General features: G+C 37.5%; 1 protein-coding gene across 1 annotated transcript in view; it reads left to right on the forward strand.

The window, feature by feature from the left end:
• Positions 1-1453: 1453 nt before the first annotated feature.
• Positions 1454-13047, forward strand: part of LOC127414831 (protein dispatched homolog 3-like) — an 85058-nt gene continuing 73464 nt past the window's right edge. The window contains exon 1 of the mRNA XM_051653166.1: positions 1454-1697. The gene's annotated coding sequence lies outside the window, so the exon portion shown is untranslated. The remainder of the gene's footprint in view (positions 1698-13047) is intronic.

The following is a 13047-nucleotide window of genomic DNA, read 5'->3' on the forward strand; positions in this document are numbered from 1 at the left end:
TGTGAATGTCCTTGAGTGGCCCAGCCAGAGACCGGACTTGAACCCAACCAAACATCTCTGGAGAGATCTGAAAATGGCTGTCCACTGACGGTCCCCATCCAAGCTTGAGAGGATCTGCAGAGAAGAATGGCAAAACATCCCCAAATCCAGGTGTGTTGAGCTTGTAGCATCATACACAAAAAGACTTGAGGCTGTAATCTCTGCCAAAGGTGCTTCAACTAAGTACTGAATTAAGGGTCTGAATACTTATGTCAGTGTGATATTTCAGTTTTTTCTTTTTAATAGTTATCAAACTATTATCAAAAATTATAAAAAATCTGGTTTTTGCTTTGTCATTATGGGGTATGGAGTTTAGATTGATGTGAAAATAATAATAATTTAAAGCATTTTAGCATAAGGCTGCATCATAACAAAATGTGAAAAAAAAGAGGGGTCTGAATATTTTATGAATGCACTGTATATACATTTCCAGAAGGTACACGCTTGACTCGACTGCACATCCTAGCACAGAAACTGTTTTTATTCATTACGTGCAATGAATAATAGGCATAATAAATATGAGAGCAGATTTACTGTACAGAGAATGGAGACTTCACCCGCAAGTGGTGAGCCAGGTATGGGAGAGATACAGGCAAGCTGCCGTACTGTATATCTTTGTATCGCCCGTAAACGCACACTCATTGTCATCTGAACCAGTGTCAAAAACAATACCGCATTAGAGACCCAGCGAAGGTGTTATAGAGACTGAATGCAGCCAGAGAAAATAATAGTTTTGAGATTTTAAACATCAGCATCCAACAGCATCCAGGACAGTTGTAGAAATTTATGAGTTTTCAATGGCTGACTCATAAACTTTTACATATGGTAAATCTTAAAAAATCGGTTTCATCATTGGAAATCCACATATAATTATGGTCATTATTGGTATTAAGATGTTCACATTAGTTTTTGCAATGTTCTCTGTTGTTCATCCTATTTTTTACCTTATTTTTACTTGATAGGGCTTCTCTTTTCTTTCATAGTCTTATATACTGTCTCTTCCCCAAACTGCTCCTCTCACTCTCTCTCTCTCTCTCTCTCTCTCTCTCTCTCGTTTCTCTAGGTAAGTCTAAACCATCCTCATTTGTACAGGGGGTATGCACATCATTTTAATAGTACATCATCTTCATATTAGTGTACTATTTTTTATCAGAATATCACAAAACAGTGATGTATGTTCAATCTAAAATAACATGAACCGTTAGGGTTAGGTTACCATAAAGGTTTTCTGTGTTTTTTGTGCATATATCACACGCACATCTCTCTGTCTATCCCCTCTCAATTTTGTGCTGATGTGTTGGCTTGGATGGAGGAATGAACAAAGCCGAGAGAGAGCACAAGAGAGCAGCGTTGGGCAAGAGAGAGAAAACAGCACTGAGAAGAGAGGGAGACCACACTCTCACTCATTGAGGCGGTCGCATGGACAACAACATATAGTATAGCAGAGAGAAACAAAGCAACACAAAGCAAGCGAACACAAAGCAAACAACAAATTCCTCTGTGGCTGAAATATAAGGAGTCTTATACAGTATCACATTAAGATTTTATGAAGTAGTTTGGTATTTACATTGAAGTGCTCTCACTGTAGCGGGCACTCGCAGGTACAGAGAAAGTCCAAAAAAGCTTGACATCTTTCAGAGTGACAAGCTCTGACTCAGGTAAGAGACTTCTATTAATTTCACTGTAGCATCCTTCATCCTATTGTGATTTTCATTCTAAAAGTAAATGGTATTTTTGGTGTATATGGTCAAGCGAAAGAGCAAAAGGGAAATAGGAGTGCCAGTCATTCTCCCACCTGGATAACCAAGGTGCTGGTTTCATCTCCACCATTCAGCATCTACAAAGCTGCTTCTCATACTGTTTTTATACAAAGCTAATTATAATTACTATAAAATTACCCTAACCCACATCCTAATCCTACCACTCAAGGAATACTTTGCATTTTTACAATAAAAAAAAAGTATTTGCTTTATTTGTGGATAGATATATTCAATTAAGCTAGACAAGCAATAAATTTCCATGCTGGTTATGGCTGGTTTAGATGGTTAGTGCTGGTTTGATGATGTTTTAGCTGGTTTACCAGAGTGGCTATTTTGTTCACCAGCGAAACTTTGCTGATTGCAGGTCAATCAGCATGGTTTTTCTGGTGTAGCTGTATGGCCAATGTCTTCTTTTTGATTCAGCCAGATAAGTAATGATCTTTCCAGCAGTGATTTCCCCAAATGTTTCCAAAAAGAGGTTTTGTCAGATTTAGCTCCCTTTGGAAGACCATTTTTTCTCCAAACTATAGCTAATTACAGTATAAACACACCTTTTCTCTTTTGTTAATGTCAAAGGCTCTGCATCCAATCAAACTCTACCCTATTTTAGCGCGAATTCACTTTGGTGGAAGCTAGCCAAATGCCAGATGCCAGATGCCAAGTTGCACAAAATGTCCTTATAGCACACATACATCAACCAGACGTCTATTTGATGTGTGTATTTACATCAGGAAGACTTTTTTTTTTTTTTTTTTTTTTTTAACTCTTTGCTTATCTGCAATACAACCATAAAACGTTTCCATTCGGATGTCAAAAAGACATTCAGTAGATTTCTTTGAAACATTTATGATTTAGAGTGATTTTGTTGGGTGTAGTTCATGATAATATTAATGTATTTCAATATTTATTTCAAAAGGACATTTTTATGAAGCTAGAACAATGACTAAAGTAATTGAATCTGAATTTTGTTCATTTGAATAATAATAAAAAAAAGACTGTAGAGGAAGCAAATGAAACCCCAAAAGAACGACGAATCTGTGCTGCACGATTTAACAGCGAGCCAATGAACAGCGGGGCGTGACTGACTGGACAGCAAAAAGCCAGGTTATTTACTTGCACAACCTAGTGGTTGGCACAGTGTGAGCCAGTTTCAATCACATGGCGTTGACCAAACAGACTCACTGGGTCACACGGCGCTGAAAATTTTCCTCTTTTTTTTTTTTTTGTTGTTGTTGTTTTTTTTCTCAGTATTTACAGCTAATTCCAATTGTTAATAATAATAATAATAATAATACATAAATAATAATAATCTGCTCTTTTTAAAAAAATTATATTTATACATTTATATTTATAAAATATGCCACCAAAATCTTTCATTTTGTGAAATGTCACATCTGGAATTCAAATAAACAAAATTTAGATTTAAATGCTTTAGTGATTGTTTAGCTCCATACATTTATTGCTTACTTTGTACAGACATTTTGGTATTGTGTTGGATCGCACTTTATGTACAATGTAAAATCTGTGCCCTGAAGCAAAACCAGATCAGATTTGCTGGTTTAGACAAAACACAAAATCTGTTTCTCATTTCATGTATGAAAACACACAGTAAACATACAGTAAGTCTGAATCCTCAGGAACACACCTGATGCATACCACAATCCTTTATCCTGTAATAGCCATGAGCGTTTGCTCTAATAGACACACTTCCTGGAGGAAAGATCTGTAAGCATGCTCTGCCACGGCTCTCCACTGCCCTCAAATCAGTTTATCTCTCATTCCCTGCCACACACACACACACACACACACACACACACACACACACACACAGTACTGCATTCTGTCATGCTTAACGGATATTGGAGAAATATGTCTTTCCGAGCAGCTATGCCACCATGAGAAAACCTAACACTGAGTATGTCTTAGTTGTCATGTCTCTTGCAGCCATTCGGGAGGTTATTTATACTTGTGAACTTTCCTGATTTGAAATGAGACTGCTGGAATGATTCGCTGCTGTTCATTCTGGGGAATACTCATAAAAGATGCTTTCACAGTAATGACTGAATTCTCTCTTATGAACTGTAGTGTTGCACACTAATCTAATTCAAACTGTGTGTATGGAGAAAGAGTTGGATATTTCATACTAAAGTAATGTGGAAAAGGTGAGCAGAGGCAGGTGAAGAAATAAAAGAGGGAGAGAGAGGGAGGGGGGACTATTTTTAGCTGGCATCTGATGCAAAGGTTATATAGTCTGCCACATAGATGTGAGATTCAGTTTACATAAACAGCAAGCACTGAAAATGCTTGGAACAATATTACACACTGATTCAATTAATTTAAAAGAAATATTATTGTATGGGTTTGCATAATACTTATTGTATTGATATTGATTACTGAGGCTGCATTACTGAATTTTCTTTATGAAAGAACTTAAAAAAAAAAAAAACCAAAAAAAAAAATCAGCATCCCTAAACTTAAAGGAATGTTCCAGGTTCAATAAAAGGAAAGCTCTATGGACAGCACCTGTGGCATGCTGTCTATTAACACAGAAAATGAGAATGAGTGAGAATTGCTTTCTTACCTTGTCTGGGCAAAGATACACCCAATATTTCAACTCCTGTCATGACCATGTAAAGCTGGTAAACCCAGTAACTTTCACATGATACATGCAAAGATACCAGAAAAGGATTGTTTAAAGACAAATTAAGAGCTTAATTTGAACTCAAAACATTCCTGTAAAGAATTTTGAACACAGCAATATATTTCTACCAGGAAGACTCGGGATAATTGAGAATTAATACTAATATAGTGATAAATGAGTTTACTTGGCGTGAGCTCTGTCCTACGGTTCAGTGCTCAGATGCTTGCTCAAACTGTCAGATCCTGTCGAAAGGCAATGACGTAAAGGGAGAGGAGCTTACCCCTATGGCAGGACAGGACCTAAACTGGTGGTGATGGGGTGGTGGTTGGTGAAAACATTGGAGGCATAACGAGCGATGAAAGACAGCTGTGCCGAGCTTTTAAAGCAGAGGCTGGATAGTGGTTGGATGAGATGCCTGAATTGAATGAATACGTAAAGATCATGAGTCTTCCTGACAGAACTACTGTTTACGCTTCCGTTTCTACCAGAAAGACTCCGGTTAATTGAGAATTAATACGAATATAGTGCTAAATTAGTTTCCTTTGGCCGAAGACCCATCCTACGGTTCAGCTCTCAGATACTTACTCGAACCATCAGATCCTGCCGGAAGGCAATGATGGCAGGGGAGAGGATCATACCCCAAAATAAAAGTAGAACCTAATTTAAAACTTATACTTCCAAAAGGAAAAATAATAAAAAGCAATGAATATGACTCAGAACAACAACCAGGTCTTGGAAAGGTGAGGAACAAACCTGAAAGAAGAAATAGAAATGAATTATGCAAACAATAGCCTGTATATGACTGTATAAACATACTACTATTTTACCATACCCTGCAAAAGGGTAGACTAGCTTAAGAGAATTGATAAGTCCTTGCAAATGGGTGAGAATTGTTTGTGCAATACGTATCTTTGCAGAAGGGTAAACAATGCATCTGGCCCTTGCAGAAGGGTGAGCATAATTTGTGCAATACCCTTGCAGAAGGATAAATAATGCTTAGTGACACATATGAACCCTTGAAGAAGGGTGAGCATTGTTTGTGCAATACCCTTGTAGAAGGATAAACAATGGTGTGCGATGAATCCGACCCATGCAGAAAGACCCATGCCCATGTTTTCGCCCATGATTTGCCATGCTGGAAAAACACACAATCTTTCTCACACCGAACATGAAGACCGGCACGCACCAAGCGCTCTTGAAAATGAAACATTGCTGCTTGAAAAGCCATATTGTTCCAGTATAAAGAGTACAATGAACAGAGAATTGAGAACATTGTTAGCAAAAAAACGAACAACGGAGGCGTAATGAGCGATGACAGACATCTATGCAGAGCTTATAAAGCAGAGGCTGGATGGTAAATGGATGAGAAGCCTGAATTGAATGAATACGTAAAGATCCTGAGTCTTTCTCACAGAACTACTGCTTCCATTTCTGCAAGAAAACAAATTAGGAATACATTGTGCAATATAAGGAGATTTAAATAAAATAATTATGCTAAAATGGATAACTGTTTTAAATAAAATATAAACAAGTATGATGTGTGCTTATAGCAGTAACCCCACCACTGTTTCTAAAATGCCAACAAAAACCCTAGTTAACACCTGTTTGCAGACAATAACAGTCACACATTGTTATTTTAATTTCTATCATACTTTAATGATTTAAAAAGCATTTAAATCATTGAAGTAAAATGATCCTGCTTTAGGAATTTAGTTTTATTAGGCTACTGACAACCATGCTGGGAGACATTAGAGGAAAAAGGAAAAATGATATAATCCTTGTCCCCCCCCCCCCCTTCTTTTCTTCTGATCACATAATGTTCCATTCACATTAATATTTTTGTCTTAAAGTTATAGTTCAACCAAAATTCAGAATTCTGTCTTCATTTACTCACCCTCATTTTGTTCCAAACCCGAATGTCTTTCTTTTTTTGTAATAACTCAAAGGGAAATATATAGTATTTAATAACTCAAAGCTGCTCTGTCCCTGCTCACCATTCACTTTTTTTGCAATTTGTAAAATCCTTTTCTTGACTCACAAACTGCCAGGTAAGATGTTTTTACACAAAATTAAAAATGCTTGATAACCATTTTTATTTCCAAGATGATAACTAGACACCACTTGCTGAAAACATGCAATGTAGTCAACAATATATCTTATTACTATACTACCTTTTTCTTTGCATAATGTGTTCTGTTTCACATTCTATTTTTAGGTAGTATTGTACAACTTCATTTGTCATTAATCATCTGTAACAATCTTACCATGTTTGATTCAGCTAATTTTGGCCATGTCTCTGTTATATTTGCTTCGCTTAAATAATTAAAAAAAAACGCAGTATTGAACATTGAACTCCCAGATAACCTTCGATATTTCAAAGCCTTTTATCACATAGACAAATTACACTTCAAAAGCAGAAGTTCTCTGATATGAAAGGAAAATAAGCTTGGTCTGTCAGTGTAGGGCTCTCTGCAGGGCCGCAACCCTGACAGAGATTTGATTCCACAACATCCATCAGTCTGCCATGGCCTTAAGGTTTCTCTCTAAAGCTGAAAGTCTAACTTTAAACCTTTCGGGGGAATGACTAAAGTGCTGAGATCAGATATAGGGGTACACTCCAGCAAACTCCTCTGAAAACAGCCTGAGAGCTTCCAGCATGGAACAAAGAGACGTTACAGCTTTGTTAGTTACAGCTTTAGGCGGCACGCCCACAGACCGTCTGATGCATATTAAAAAATCGCAATAGTTTTCTCTTCCTGGCAAGTTCCAATCTGATCTACTGGCTGTGCAGTTTCTGGTAGTCAGGGTGCACAAAGTCTCCCACGGACTGTTTACTGACCATCTGATGCAAATTGCATTCAAAACTGGAAAGCACTAGTGAAAATCACAAGCTCCAATCAGATTGACTGACTGGAACACTGTAAATTTCCACTGTGTGGCCCTAAAACAAATTAGGTGTTTAAAGTTTAGCTCTATCGAGCTTTAAATCAACAAAAAATACCTCCCTGCAGGGGCAGGGAGGTATTTCTCTTCCCTGTCCGCCCCTGCCTCCCTGCCTTAAACCAAAACCTAACTAGTGACAGAAAAAGCAATTGTGAGATGAAAACGCAATTGCTGAAGCAACCAAATCATTTTGTGGTGCTTTTACAACATTTTTGACTCACATGTCGACTTGCGTGCTCTTCTGGACACCTACCCTGGTACTTTGCATCGCAAGTTCAATGCTCTATCAGTTGAGCTACCCTGCAACTTGATTAGGCTTAAACAAGATTATAAATGTAAGTGTTCTTGGCCATTTTACTCATGATTTGAGTATAGAAGTTGAGGAATAAAAGTCATTATTGTTTTCGTGCCTCTAGTGTTCATTTTACCAGGAAACTGCCATGATAGGAGCCATGTAAAAATCATTTTGCAAAGCTGTAGGTAATGTATAGTAACGAGATTTTATAAAACAGAAATGACAGAAATTCTGATTACAAAGTTTACACATATTTCCGTTAATTTCTTCTGGGTTTTCTGTACTACAAATGTTCGCTACACCATAATTTGAATGTGTTTTCTTCACGTCAGCCTATAATTGTAGTATCACCTATTTTATATTTACCCACCCATAAATGGCGCATAAAACATGTGGTTTGGTTGCTTCACATGTCAGACAGTCTTTTTTTATTATTATTTAATTACTGACAAAGAAACTCTGAAAACTCTGAAAATTTTGAAGCAAAATGAATGTGATTTTTTTTTTTTTTTTTACAGTGTTAAGGGGTGTTTCTTGGCTGGAATATTCTTCGATGTGAACCAAACTTAATGCTAATGGTCCAAATTCTGGCTACGCACAACTTCATCATTGTTAAAGCAACACAGCAGCCCAGTTTCACCAAATGACAAAAAAAGTCATGTAAATGAGCAACTAAATTCGTTCGAAAAATAGAGCTGGTTATTTAACACTTTCAGTGAGCTGTTCTTATCATAAATTACTAAACCATGACACCATCTGAAAGTTTTGCTGTGTCTTTATCCTCTTCTGTCAATCATTCATGCTAATGCAGTTCTGTGATACACAGAGAACATGCTGGGATCGCACAGTGTAGCAAAAACACAGTGCTACGGGAGACTGTACCTAACAACCTCACCAAACAAAATGCTGTGATCCAGCTGATAACAGCTCAGCCTGCACTGTCAATTAAATGCAAAATCTTTTTAAGATATCAGCACTCACACACCACCCAGAGCAAAAAAGAGAGAGAGAGAGAGAAAAAAAACAACAACAAAAAGTACCACCTCTGTTGAAGTCTAATCACTGTATTGAACTACAGCTGTACAATGGTGCACCATAAATATTGCATTTTCAATCCATACAAGCACTGCAACTGATTATATTTATTTCTCAGAAGGAATTCGATATTCAAAATAGATTTTAAAGAGTTCTGGATGAAAACATGGACAGCGCAAATAACAGATTTTTTTAGCAAGTCAGTCCACTCGGTGGCCATCTTTGGAATGCTCTCGATCAGCTATTTTTCTATGTAAACAAGCGCCATAAAAGTGCAGCTCCTATCTACCTGAATTGGGAAAGAACGGAAGTTCCAAAACGGTTGGTCAAGATCACGATTAAAGAACAAATGTCAAATCAGCAGTACAATCTGACTTGTATAGCTAATGCACATGCGCATTCTTGAGTTGATTCACAGGCGATGTCTGTATCTAAAAGGTGATTGGCTCTTTTAACTGTAAGTCGGGACTTCCTTTATACACCCGTTGACCATTGGGCATTACAATTTCTCCCATTCATTTTAAAAGAAGTCTCTGCTGCTAAATAGTCTCTGGAACAGTTCACCCGAAAATTAAAATTCCAACACTTTTTCCCTAAGCCTCATGTCAGTTCAAAACCGTGTGACTTTCTTTCTTTTATAGAAAACATATTGTGAATTTTTGAAGAATATCCTGGCCGCTTTTTTCCATGTAATTACAAAGAAAAGGGACTGAAGCTTTCAAGCATAAAAAAGAATGTAAATAGACTGTAAAAGTTATCTATATTGCTTGTGCGCTTTATTCCAAGGATTCTGAACTTATATAATCACTTTGTTTGAAAATTTAAGTCATTTTTCACTGATAGCTAATCTTCCAGAACTACTTCGACCAGATCGAGTCAGTGAGTTGAACTTGTGAACTGAATCAGTCAGATTTTTGAAAGAATCAGTAGGGGTTTCTTTTTGTGAACTGGATGTTGAAAAGTTATGGCTTAAATCAACAATTAATTCCATAAGCGCTGATTTATGTTTCTGCCTGTGGGTGTCAGATTGGATTTTTATGTGTTTTTTCATCATTCGTTGTGCGCGACGAGTTGTATCGTCAGGTGTTGCGATGAGAAGACATATACTGCGTTCCAAACAGCATAAATGATGCCTTCACAGTGAGCTTCGAAGGGAAAACTATAATCATGGCAACAGAGTATGATGGTTAAAAGAGACTATTCAATAAAAAACGTGAGTTTAGAATGACCATTTTATGACATCTTTCAGCCCTCTGACAGTGGAAGGTAAAGTCAATGAGGGGCATAGGGATTATACTTCTAAATGGAACACACCCATTATGTCACGTATGTTACAGGGCAGACAAAGCAGTGAAAACGTATTTTAACACACCCAAAGAGATGCGCTAATGTACGGTAACACACACCAGCTGCGAGCCACCACAACACGTTAAGGTTGAAAGTTTCATGCAATGCGGAACACTTGAGCATTTTGAGCGCTTCAACTTTAGAATGGGGGTCCTCTTCAAGAGTCTCGCTGTCAGACCCTTTTTAACAGGACACAAAGCCTTCAATACGGGACGTTAGGCATCCTGCATGGGATAAAATATGGGCGTCTGGCAAAAACGGGACAGTTAAACCTGATCAGCAATAAACATTGCATATGTCACCTCTGCCATTTTTTAAGCAGTTTTCTGAGAAGAATGTGTTAATATTTGGATGCCCTCATGAAAAATATCAATAAACTATCCAAGGGCGGATCTAGGGGAGGGGCCACAGGGGCAGTGGCCCCAGCTGAAATCTGATTGGCCTCTTCAGTGCCCCTGTCATGGAAAAGCATTTGTCCAAAAAACAAAAAAACAAATTTGCACGAGTATGCAAAGTTTGCATACTCTTGTCACTAGCGCAAAGCCCGAATGTCCAAGCAACATCATGTCTGCAGATACAGCATACTGTTTGACAGAAATATTTGTGTGAATTACAGTAGATCTCGCGCCAATAGTGCTACATTAAAGGAAGTTCAACTTATATGTCTCAAGACCCCTGTGTATTGCTTGTTTTTCGCCTCAAGCAAATGCATCAACGTGCAGTGACACAGAATAGAAGCACATATCTGAAGCACAGTTAAACAGGTACTGCACTAAAATATTGCATTTGTGCTTAGATTAGCAAACCCCCCAATGTTCAAGCCAAAGCTACGCCCTTGTCCTCATGAAAACTCCCATCGAAATCAAAACACAAGTGAAGTTTCCATCACAGTTTATGCACATTTCTTCTTATCAAATAAATCATTTATCCACCTCAAGCGAGCGTAAACATTTTTGATGCGCATTTTGGAGATTTTATTTAAATCTTGATGTTTCCATTCAGCCATTTATTATGCAATATCCTAAAATGTGCATAAAAATATGTTGATGGAAACCCAGCTATTGACAGACACAAACACTATTTATGTTCAGTAAATCTGACTGAAACCAGACAATATAAGAAGGATGTATTCTGCAAAGTGGGGTATGGGTTCTGTTCTATGTTAATTATGCCTTTTGAATGTAAATGCAAAATAGACTTACTGACAATTAAGTTTGTAATAGTCCGTAATGCCTCACTCCATTTTATAATGTATGGCCATTATCACAAGAAAAACTCAATGTAGTTTCTTTTACTGTACAGAACCGCAGCTCTGTTATGCTGTCAGTCTACGTGAGCCTGTCAGCAACTCACTCCCCAAAGGCACAGAATGAAACAGGCTTTACTGATGGATTTACTGATTTAGCCAATGTCTGTCAGCTGAAATTCTTTTTATTTTTACAAAATAGATATCTGCGTTGAGTATCTGATAGCTTAAAGGGATAGTTCACCCAAAAATGAAAATTCTCTCATCATTTACTCACCCTCATGCCATCCCAGATGTGTTTGACTTTCTTTCATCTGCTGAACACAAATAAAGATTTTTAGAAGAATATTTCAGCTCTGTATGTCCATACAAGTGAATGGTGATCATAAGTTTGTAGCTAAAAAATCATATAAAGGCAGCATGAAAATAATCCATATGACTCCAGTGGTTAAATCCATATCTTTAGGAGCTACATAATAGGTTTGGGTGAGAAACAGATCAAAATTTAAGTCCTTTTTGTTTTTACTATAAATCTCCTGCAGTGTGAACAAAGCAGTTTAATTTGGACTAAGCACAGTGCGTGCACGAACACTTCCATGCATGCAACAAATGCCATTAACTATAAACATTTTTATTCTAAGTAACAGGAAGGAACAGGGCCATAGCAAGGTAACCTGGGCCCCTTTCCTATTAAAAAATACAGTTCAGCATTTGTTGTGGGCCCCCATGGACCTTTGGGCCCCCCCTGGACCTTTTTTTTTCTCAGTGTAGCGATGGGCTTGATGAATTCATTATTCAAGACTTCAACCTGCATTTGTGTCCCGTAAAATCCAACGAATAATTCCTCTGGCTCCAGATCTTCTGCCGGAACCGCAGAACTTTTTTCGTTTTTTGAAAATTATTTGCTTCAAATCAAATGTTTTAATGTCATTAATTAATAATATAGCTTTCTGGTTTGGGTCAAGGCTGAGAAATATTTATCAAATATATTTTTTTAAATGCCTGTAGAGAAAATTAATGGGGAATATCTCGTGCTTTTCCGTAGGTACTTGGTGGATCGGTGCCTGTGATTCATTCAAATTCATGCCAATGACAGCTAAGGCTAATGTGAAGATTTTCAGTGAATAATGGCTAAAATTTCTGTTTGTTTTGAAGGTATTTTGAACAAGCACTTTTATCATACCTTTATGATGAATTTGCCTCCTTTGTGAAGCTGTAAAGCTCTATTCTCCATTCATTATATTTGCATGGAAAAGATTAACCAGTACATTCTTCAAAGTTCTGCCACTTGAGTTCCACTGAAGAAATAAAAAGTCATCCAGTTTAGAATTACATAAGGGTGAATACATGATGACAGACCTATTCCTTCTATAGTTTTGCTTTGGTGCATTTAGGTCGGTTTAGGTTAAAATAATGTCATCATATACAGTAGCTTTATAAAGTGGATCACGACTGCGGCATCAAGGCAAACACTGTAAAATTGAACAGTGGCCTTGAATCTTCACTTTGGTTAGCTGATGAAATTTCAGATCACGAAGCTAAAGCAGACACGAGGGCTGCTTGCAGTGAGTTTGCTTTAGACAGCCTTCTGTTTTTCCATTTTATTCCCCTTCTTTCTGTCTTTCATTCTCTCCAGACATAAGGTAGAGAGAAAAAAAACAAACAGGTAAACTGAATAGGTCTGACTCATTTCTCAGCTGCCGCTACAGAACATCGGTGCCTTTCACGCAGGGGGACCAGC

Source organism: Myxocyprinus asiaticus, chromosome 24 (assembly GCF_019703515.2).
Source record: "Myxocyprinus asiaticus isolate MX2 ecotype Aquarium Trade chromosome 24, UBuf_Myxa_2, whole genome shotgun sequence".
Taxonomy (NCBI): domain Eukaryota; kingdom Metazoa; phylum Chordata; class Actinopteri; order Cypriniformes; family Catostomidae; genus Myxocyprinus; species Myxocyprinus asiaticus.